The sequence below is a fragment of the Bactrocera tryoni genome, chromosome 2, assembly GCF_016617805.1.
Source record: "Bactrocera tryoni isolate S06 chromosome 2, CSIRO_BtryS06_freeze2, whole genome shotgun sequence".
Taxonomy (NCBI): domain Eukaryota; kingdom Metazoa; phylum Arthropoda; class Insecta; order Diptera; family Tephritidae; genus Bactrocera; species Bactrocera tryoni.
The window spans coordinates 58554092-58565697 of NC_052500.1; positions in this window are offsets into that span (position 1 = coordinate 58554092).

An 11606-nucleotide genomic window follows, 5' to 3' on the forward strand; every position below is an offset into this window, starting at 1 on the left:
AAAAAATTCTTTTGAGACATTTGAGAAAACGACGATTGCTCTGATCCTTAAACTTTTCTATAAAATATTTTGGTATGTACATATGTATATATGTACATATATATATAATATCTGCGCTTACATATAAGCTTTAGAGTTTTGAAAAGCTTTTTCTCCCACCGCACAGGTACTAACAAGTTTAAGTTCTAGTCCAAGCCCCTAATAAAGACGCTTTTGCTAAATATCTTTTAATATCTCCATTTCTCAGTTTCCTCTTCCATATAATATTTCATATCAAACAACATTTTTATGCATTTTTAGAAATTAATATCTTAATTTAAGATATAACACTTTAAGGTTCTTGCCTCAGAGTACCTCTATCAGAAGTTTCTGTGAATGTAGTAATAATATGTTCTTTTTCCAAGGTAGGAAAACTACTAATAACCGTTATGCGTTTTGTAGATAGACATTCAAGCTTTGGTAGGAAGTGTAGAACCATTTTCTTACTCCCTCTGACTTTGCACCTGCGGCAAATATCATCCCAATATCCCAATAGGTCAATGTCTCTTATGGCAGCTGTAAGTCTGCAGATATTTTTCCTGGACTTATATAATTAGTTCTTAGTTCTTGTCTTGTCATATTTTGGTCATATCTGCTTCGTTATCTTGCACTAAGTTAGAGCTTTCTTTCTATTTTGAGCTATTTGTTGAAATTACATATTTAGCTCCCTCATGATCTTAACGGGCATGGTATTGTCTTCGTCTCAGATACGTCCACAGAGGCTCATGACTTTAAAAAGTAGTCTACTTTTTCGTTGCCGAAAATGTTCCTGTGAGCGTGAACCCAAATTATAAACAGGTGGAATAGGTTACTGTTAGTGAGTTTAAAGCCGTCCTTCAATTGTTGAACACGCTGGAACTGATCAGTGGCGTCGACAAGGCCAACAATGGCGCCTGGCTGTGATTATTATTATTTTTTTTTTTTTAATTGTGTATTGTATTTTTATAAAGTGTGTATTTAGTAGTTGCGTAATCTACGTTTTTTAATAATGGAGCGCAGCATCGTGGCATTGAGTCAATAAGTTTTTGGCATCTCTCGTTGGAAATGAACTCCCATTTGTTCTTTGCAGCCTGCCATAGTTGGTCTATCGATGTCGGTTTACAACGCGCAATAGAGTTCTTGACATCAGATCATGAATGTCCAATTTTTCCACCATGTATTTTAACCAATAACGGAACTTTTCTTGAACTTCGGGTACTCAGGTAGTGATCGCCCAAACGCCGGCTTACAGTTCCAATACTTATACAAGGTGCATTCCAAAGTAAACAGGACTTAAAAAAAAAGAACAAATGGTTTTTTCGGCAAAATCAATTTATTTTATTCAAAATAGTCTCCTTCTGCTTCAATACAGCTTTTTGCACGGTCCAAAAGCATGTCGAACGAGTGTTTTAGCTCGTTGGCCGGTATGGCCGCAAGTATGCCGGTGCAAGCCTTTTGAATGGCCTCTACGTCTGCATAACGCTTTCCTTTCATGGGCAAATGCATTTTTCCGAAAAGGAAGAAGTCGCACAGTGCCATATCAGGTGAATAGTTAATGGTTAAAATGTGATTTTTGGTCAAATAATCAGTCACAAGCGTCGAATCGAATGTTGGATTCTGAGCAATTTTTGGTCGTCAGTCAATTTGTGCGGAACCAGCCGTGCACTCACCATTCGTAAGCTCAAATTTTCGGTCAAAATGCGAAAAGTCGAAGTTTTGGGCATGCTCAATTCCATTTCCATGAATTTCAGTGATGACTTCGGCTGTTTTCCGGTGATCCCGGATTTTGATTGGCCCACATGTTGACCGTCATTTATGTCCTCACGACCACTTTGAAAATGTGGAAGCCACTCGTCCATTCTGATATGGGCTAGGCAAACATCGCCATAAACTTGTTTCATCAATTGAAACGTTTCTTGATGAAAGGTTTTACCAAATTTGAAACAAAAATTTAATGTTGGCTCTTTGTTCGAAGCTCATATTTTCGCACCGATGACACAAACATACTGACGCTTAAAAACGCACTTTGACTTCCAATCGATGAAATATCATGAAATTTTATTGGACAATCGATAAAGGTAAAATACCAGGGGGCGCTACATGCAAAGGTTTTGTTTACTTTGGAAGACACCTTGTAGTTATGGTACAGTAAAGACATTTGTTATCTCTGTAGCAGCCGCAAAAGTATGTACATTGGGGAATTGACTTCTTTCCGACTTCTTTCCACGTTTTTATTACTTGGTAGTGGAGTGAACCAATAATATATTTTGACTTCGACATAATTTTTGCCCTCAGAAATCAGTGTTGTTACTTTTATCAGGAGATCTTTTCAATCGTACAATTCATAAATGAAGTAGAGTAAAGTTTAAATATTAAAAGCAAACATTTGAATAAATGAATTTCACCGTTATTTTCAAACTTTTCGCTTCTTCCAACCATATATTTCTAATATGTAAATTTTTCCGAATTTGAATTAAAATCTCCGGTTTTGACCAAAAATGACCCCACGCCTTCATGTGGCTTCACCCCTGATGGTGTTCAATAATCCACATCGTGCCGGGGATAACCACGCGAATGAGTTTTTTAAATGGGATAAAAAATCAAACGAAACTAAAGTTGGAGAATACAGTGAGTAAGAGAGAAGTTCCTAGCTTAATTCGATCAAATTGGCGAAGGTATGAACCTGTACTTTGTCGTGGTTGAGGAACAGTTTTTTCTTTATCAAAGGGGCCAAGTTTCCATACAACTCATCACTGAATCGGTTCGTGGTAGGTTCGACCGTAAAGTCCATTGTTTCTACTGGTCATTGGTTTTGCTACCACTTCTCATCGACAGTGTTACAGAAACTTCTTAAGACACTTAAACGATTTCAAACACATATGTGAAGTCCTCTTATAGCTGTGCTTGTTATTTGGAGCGCACAAACTCGGAACTTAACGCGCCAACTGACTTCTTGTGCGCAATTTTTATACAGGATGTGACTTTCTTCTTCTTCACCTTTATTGTCGTAGACAACGCTTCTGTGGTTATAGCCGAGCTTACAATAGCGCGCCAGTCGTTCTTCCTTTTCGCAATTTGGGTCCAATTGGAAATTCCAAGTGTAACCAGGTCGTTCTCCACCTGGCCTTTCCAAAAGAGTGGAGGTCTTCCTCTTTCTCTGCTTCCCCTGAGGAGTACTGCGTCGAATACTATCAGAGTTGAAGTGTTTTCCTCCAATCGGACGACATGACCTAGCTGTCACTTAATTCGTTCCACCGAATGCGATATTCGCCGTTGCCAATGCGCAAAGCACCATCCAAGATTTATTTATGGATATGTCTAAAATTGACTTTTAAAATGCTTAAAAATGTTAGTTATCCCACACATAAATCGTTCATCGTTGTAGGCGTTTTCGATGCCAAAAACTAGAAGCGAGTTACTGATCTCATTTCCCATTTTAATAAAATGAAACAAAACAAGGAAAAACGTTAACTTCGGCTGCACCGAAGCTAATATAACCTTCACTGGTGCATTTCTTTTAGAAACTATGTGTTCAGTTTGTATGGAAGATACATACTTATATGCTATAGTGATCCGATATGGACAATTTTTCCTGAGATTATATTATTACCTTAAGCAGTAATCCATGTCAAATTTCGTGAATATACCACGTGAAATGCGAAAGTTTTCCATACAAGCCATTGTTTCCGATCATTTAGTTTGTATGGCAGCTATATGCTATAGTTAACCGATCTGAACAATTTTTTCGGAGATTACATTGTTGCTTTAGAAAATAATCTATACCAAATTTCGTGAATATATTTTGTCAAATGTGAAAGTTTTCCATACAAGAACTTGATTCCGATCGTTCCGTTTGTATGGCAGCTATATGCTATAGTTAACCGATCTGAACAATTTTTTCGGAGATTACATTGTTGCTTTAGAAAATAATCTATACCAAATTTCGTGAATATATCTTGTCAAATGCGAAAGTTTTCCATACAAGCCCTTGATTCCGATCGTTCAGTTTGTATGGCAGCTATATGTTATAGTGATCCGATATCGGCAGTTCCGACAAATGAGCAGCTTCTTAAAGAGAAAATGACGTTTGCAAAATTTCAAAACGATAACTTAAAAACTGAGGACCTAGTTCGTATATATACAGACGGACAGACGGACATGGCCAAATCGACTCAGCTCAACATACTGATCATTTATATATGTATATACTTTATAGGGTCTCCGATGTTTCTTCTGGGTGTTACAAACTTCGTAGCAAACTTAATATACCCTGTTCAGGGTATAATGGTCTAATTCGGCTGAAATTTTGACCGTGCCCGTCTACGAGATGCAATATCGTCACATATCCGATGGTTAAGTACTTGTTAGACCACTTGCGTAGGGTCTGTACTCAAATTGTATTTAATCCTCTAAGTGATAAATGCGACTAATACTTAAAATTTATACTGGCTTTAGCGCACAGATTAACCGACATAGTTAATTGGCCTGAAATTCATTTTAAGAATGCAAAAATAATACGGAACTTTAACTACATTTACGCCACAAATGAAGTAGCTACACAATAAACATACAAATGTCGTTATATATACATATGTATGTATGTATGTATGTATGTATGTGTATGTTATATGGGGTAGTTAGTAGCACAGAAAAAAATTTTCGACGGCCCATAATTCATGCAAATGCAATTTTTAGCTGATTAATATTTTGAGTCACGTGCCCGGCCGCAAGTGGGGCTCAGGACGCGCATCGCGCGCTCTACCAACTGTAATGAAATCATTTATGAAGATTTATTGCCGCATACGTTGCATGCCGTCGAGTCACCAGCTTAGCACCCTGCATCCACAGCGCAGATACCAGCAGCGAATAGCAACGAAAGGCAACAAATGCAGCAACCGTAAACATTTCGTTGCATCGCGCTCAAATGGCGCAACAGATGCGCCCAGTTGCCGTGACTAAGCTATTGCCAGTTGCAACTAAGCATGCCTGTTGTCCGTTATTTAAATACACACATACATACATACAAACACTTGTGCGCTTTCGCCGCTATGCTAAATATTTTGCTGTGGGCTATTTAAAGGCACTGTCGTGTTTGTTATGCAAGCGAAGCCATTGGTTTTCGAAAAAAGCAAAAGAACAGCGGGTCCCATGAGGAATGTGGAGTCGTACTTGCCTATATCGCAACGTTACAACCAAACCCAATACGTGCAGAATGGGATAGAGAGCGAGTGTTGAAGACAGAAGCAAGATGCGAAATGCGTGAATACAAATAACTTGACAAGCTGATCGACAGGGGTGATGCTCGAACTTTCAACGAAAAGATGCGGCGACTAGCAGAAGGTTTCAAGACTGGAGCATACTCTTGTGGAACTCCCAAAGGTGATCTAGTTACCGATGCCCAGAGCAAACTGAAATTATGAAGAAACAATAAACTGATTGGCTCTTATCAGTGTGGCTTCGGGTTTGTAAAATCAACAACTGATCAGACAATAACCATGCTCCAAATCTTGAAAAAGAACCGTGAAAAAAGAATCGACACACGCCACCTCTTCGTCGATTTTAGAGCTGCTTTTTATGACATGAAAAGGAGCTGCCTTTATGCTGCTATGTCTGAATTTGGTATCCTCGCAAAACTATTACGGCTGTGTAAACTGACATTGAGCAACACCAAAAGCTCCGTCAGGATCAGGAAGGACCTTTACGAGCCGTTTGATACTAAACAAGTTTTCAGACAAGGCCACTCCTTATCATGCGACTTCTTTAATCTACTGCTGGAGAAAATAACTTGAGCTGCAGAACTTAAATCCTCTCTCGATGAACAAACTCCAAATTCTAAAAGTCACTCATCATCCCCGTCCTTCTATATGATTCAGGCCTAGACGATGGCAACATCTGATGCGGCGACGTTACGTGTTTTCGAGAGAATGGTTCTGCAGTTGCAGGAGCGATGAGCTGTACGAGATATACGGCGACATTGACATAATTCAGCGAATTTAGAGACAGCGGATACGCTGGCTAGGTCATGTCGTCCAACTGGATGAAAACACTCCAGCTTTGAGAGTATTCGACGCAGTAGCCGCCGGGGGAAGCAGAGGAAGGGGAAGAAATCCACCCGTTGGAAGGACCAAGTGGAGAAGGACCTGGCTTCGCTTGGAATTTCCAATTGGCCCCAAACAACAAAATGGAAGAAACGACTGGCGCGCTTTTGTAAACTCGGTTATAACCCAGTAAGCGGTGTCTACGCCAATAAAGAAGAAGATTCAAGAATTTGCATGAATATTGCTCGTGATGGAAATCAGTATATTTAATATTTAGGTTTGGGACCGGTTTTGGAATAAAGTCCTATGTTTTGTTTTATATCTCTTTGGATGCATAAGTTGTGTAATTCACTTTTAGGTGAAATATCTCAGCTAATGTATAATGGACTTGGACTACTATATACAGTGCTTTTGAATTCACAAAATAGAATTCCTTTATTCAGAACTCATAAGTAGGCAAACGCTATTAGGTAAATAAAAATTTACTTATATTGGTTCCCACCATCTCAGCGGGATGTCTGAAAATGTGTGCTCCCAGATGCTTAAGCATTGATCTCGCAAAGGCGCAAGAAACAAAATTAAAGTGTTGTTAACTTTACCAACTGAACGCCGCTAAGTTAATGAACAGTTAGAACATCTACAACTAAGGAAAGTCCAACTGAGAGGGCAGATTTTAGTATAAATCTTGTGAACCACTTCCGGCCCAATCGATCTTGTGACAGCCCAGCGCTGGCTCGGAACCGGCTTCAGTCCCATATTATCTCAGACAAAGTGGTTCTGAATGCTCCGTAGAACATTTCCCGCATACGCGATTTTTCCGTCTTCTTTGCTTCCTGTAAATTAACACCCATAATATATATATATATATACCATAGTACATACCATATGTATAGTAGTTTCCATAAATCGTTGCGTGGAACGTCTTAAGCGAACACGGGGTCTTCTGTCAAGTGTATGCGTGTCTCAGTGTATGCGTATGGAAAATATGAAAAACGTTCGATAAATACGATTAAGCGCGTGCTGTTCACACTTCAACCAATCAAGCCAACAGCTAGCTTCCGTTAAGGAAGTAGCAAAATCGACAAATTGGTTTTTCACACCACCCAACACAATGCAAACGGGACACTTGACGGACACACACAAACCTACAACTAACTGCCTTCTCACCTACTTGTAAATAGTACTTAGAATGCGCGTTGAGTGATGTGTGTGGACATGGGAAATCAAAGCAGCTAGTTGACTATTCGATGACTTTGTGTCATGTTGTACCTGCTGATGGTTGACAGCGGCGAAGGAAAATGGACTGAAATGGACTTAAATGCAATTTTGTGAATTTTGAAAAGAAATTCAATTTACTTCCAACAATGCTGATTGTGATAGTCGCCAACTACCTTTTCATAATGGGATTTACTTATTATATTTATTATTGAATATTTTTGGCATTTGACGATTAGTGGAAATGAGTGAGAGACAGTTTTTGTGGAAGTGTCTGCCACTTACACTCTTTGGGTGAACATACAGAGTGCTAGTTTAATTTTCAGTGTTTCGTTGTATGAACAGAACCCATTCCAGGTGTTGTTATTATTTTTTATATTTTTAAGACACATCAAGTCTTAAAATATCTAGTATATAAAACCCATTTAAGCAGAAATTGAGAATAGTACAGTTTATTGGCATCCCGTTTGAAGAGCCTCTCATTATGCTAAATAAAGGAACCAGGAAAATATACGAGGGTGGTTTGACAAAACAATAATTCTTATACTTTTATATAATTTACAAGTTTGAACTATTAAAACTTGTCTAAAATCTGAGGAGACAGCAGCGTCTAAAGTTAGCGAAACATTAACGGCTTTATAACTAGAAAACGCTTAACAAATATTACTACTCGCATTATTTGAAAACTGAAATTCAACTATACCAAAAAAGCTAGATAGTTCGATGCGAGATTTTACTGACGTTGAGTTGGAAAAGTCGGATGACGGTGTACACCTTGGACAATAACCAAAATAATAATAACAATAATAAATTTGGTAAAGATATCTCGTCAAATGAAAATGTTTTACACAACGGGTGATCCAAGTGGTATTATTTTCAATAGCCTTTTTTCGACAGATCAGACAGAACATGCGTCGTGTCAAGCTGTCATATTATTTTTGTTTTGTATTGTTTGGTATTTCATCTAAGAGAGACTCACAAATCGTTCATCTTTATTACGAAAATTCACGTTGAAAGTATACAGAATACAGCTTGTGCAAGAACTGAAGCCGCTCGACCTTCGTTAGCGACATTGCTTCGCTCTATGAGATTTTCCAAAAAGATTCGACGCTTTCGAGTCAAATTTTGTTCAGCGATGAGACCCCTTTCTGGCACATTAGGTACGTATACAAGCAAAATTGCGGCATTTGGGACGAAGAGTAACCTGAAGAGATTCAATAGCTGCCATTTCATCCAGTAAAAAAAACGCTTTGGTGTGGTTTGTGAGCCGTTGGAATCATTGGTCCATATTTCTTCAAAAATAATGCCGGTGAGAACGCAACCTTCAATGGCAACCATCATCACGTGACTGACTATTTGATGCCTGAAATTGAAACTCGTCATCTCGGTAACATTTGGTTTCAACAAGACGACGCCACTTCCCACACATCGCATCAACAAATGGATTTATTTAGAGAACACTTGGATGAGCAGATACTTTGACGTTTTCGGCCGGTCGAGTTTCCACCAAGATCGTGTGATATCACACCGTTAGACTTTTGCCTGTCCAGGACATGTAAAGTCGCCAGTTAGCATAATATCACGCGTCCATTCGCCAAATCGAAATGATCGTCGACGTTTTTTCAAAAGATTTAAGTTTTTGGTAAGAGTCTAGTAGTATTGACACGCTTGAAACTCAAAATATTAACCAAAATGTGTTCAGTTGATCCATAAGAGGTGTTGAGATCTCCCGCTGTCTCTCTGATGCCAACATGAAGAATTTTAAGTACTTTTTCGATGATATCGTCATGAACAGAGGTGGATGCATGAGACAAGTTCTCGAGAACTTCACGACCTTCACTGAATATTTACTGCCACTCAAATACTTGTATTTGTGATAATGTGGACTGCTGAAAAACACTTCTACAATAGGAAACACAAAATTTAAAATAAACTCGTTGATCACAACTAAGTGCCATTTTGATATCAAACTTCACAGGAACAAGAAAAAAGGTTGCACCAGTTTACGAAAGAATTTTTATCGATTCGGCTTGCGTTCGCAGTTCAGATGGATCAGTCCCAGATAAGTATATAGGGTGATGTCAGAGTGGAAGTCGAAAGCGATACGAAGACTGTAACGATAAGAGTTTAAGAGAAGGGAAGATCGATGCTATAGGATGTCAGAGTGAAAGCGGCAAAGCGTGGTGAGCTCTTGCGGAGCTTTCTGAGATGAAGGTGTGCTTAATGTGCCTTAACTTGCAACATGTCAGATAAATTTTATAATTACGCAAGAATAAAACGTCGACTATATCCTTACACCAGACAAGTTTTATTAAGCACCCTATTCCATTGTGTTTATAAATTAATAATAACAAAAAAAGCAAAATAGTAAAGAAGAAAACAACAATAACTAATAATAGCGAAATGAGTTCAAACGAGAAACCACTGTACAACCTGCATTGTTGCTTTGCCCTCTTGAGGTTGCCAAAAGTCTCTTTGATGCTTGCTCTCACTCTGAAAGCTTTGGCCGATTTCCATAAGAAGACACACTGCATTTAAATATAGCTAGAAGTAGCGACATCTTATAGCATCGCTTCTCGCATTCCCCCTGACATTAGCCTTAGGCTTGGAGATATTGAATTATAAATTTCGTCTCAGTATTTATGAACGTTCAGTCAATTGAACTTCCCACGCGGCACTTTACTTGCCTCATACTAAAATTCAACTAAAATTTTATCAAGGCGGGCTTCAACTTGGTTACATTATCGCGTATTTCAAGTTGAGGTTGGAAAAGTTAAATACAAACCGCTTCCATTTCGACATCTTCGAAAAAGTGCTTTAATGCTAAGTAAATCAGGGTCCAGGAACAGGTTAACACAAATATTTGAAGACTTGGCAGATCTCTCTGGTACTCTCTCTCTGGATATCACAAAGCCACTAAAGTTAAGGAAAACGGAATGGGGGTTCTCCATTCTTAACGACTTCTTTTTAAGCACAAACACAATCTATTTTGAGAGCAGTGTGATGAAGTAGTTGCATTATCCCATTGTCTAACCTAACTTCAAAAAAGTCGAACCTAACAAACATTACTTGAAAAGGTCATTGGTTTATAAAATGCCTCGTTGATATATTATGTTGGTTCGTAAATGTGAAATTCAATCTGTATGTAGGCATCCATCTAATTAATAAGCTGCTTATTAAGTGTTTGCATGTCTATTAGTACAACTCTAGCACTCGTACGTGACTGAGATAAAGTCTCTGCCCTCAGAAGAAAAGTGTCATCAAGCAGAAAGCATTGCACTTATTGATTTTTTTTTTTTGTGAGTAAGAGGGAACACAATGAGTGGGCAATTTAAAAAATTTTAATTTTCTAAAGTTAAGAAAATGAGTAAGAGAGAAAAATATATTGTTTTCTCTTATTTTATAGATTGTGAGGCCAATGTACAAATCAACGGTCGTTGTAGCATAAAGCTTATGCCATAAACTCATCAAGAAAGCATTTATGGTCGTGCATAGAATGATCGTATATAGATAAGATAACGAATAGTGCTTTCTTTAAAAGTGATGGATAATTAGGTCTTATATTTCCCAATTATTCATGCTCTACATTTGTTGTGTTCAGCTAAAACTCACGAAAACAGTTCGGATTACTCCACTTTGAAATTTTTTTAACGAAAAATGGTTCTTTGATCATCCAACTGATGAAATCGTGTGGGTCTAGTAAAGACATCTCCACAACCTTTAAGTTGAAGACAAGCCGATTTAGTCTTATAGTATTTGCTGGACTTTAACTCAATTGAGCCGTTGCTCTGTCTGTATACCAAAACTAGTCCTTAGCTCTTTTGATACTCGATGTGAATTTTGCACACGTTCTATTCTTTCAAGAGAGCTACTAATTTGTAGGAATGCTGCTATGTTGACAACTCTGAGACCATAGCTTGTTATACAAACTAATTGATTTTAAAGCCAAATCCTTTGTATGGAGAACCTTTTTATTCGATAAGATATTTTCTCAAAATTGTGCTTGGATTAATGTCCAACAATCTTTAAACATGTGATACAGACCGAACCAATCTGAGAACATATGTATGTATATGCTATTGTTTTCAGATTTAGTTATACATATACTTACAATAAGAAATGCACCTGTGTAGTGTATTACAACTTCGGTACCGTCGAAGTATAGTTGTGCTGCTATATTATTTTTATTGTTATAAGTCATTATAGGCTCAGCGATGTTGTATTCTTTACTTTATAGTAGACTAAATAAAAAACGCCCCAAATATTTGCCTAAATTATTAATTAAATATTTAAACAAGATTTTTTTTTTAAATAACATATCGTTTTTCTTCTCTT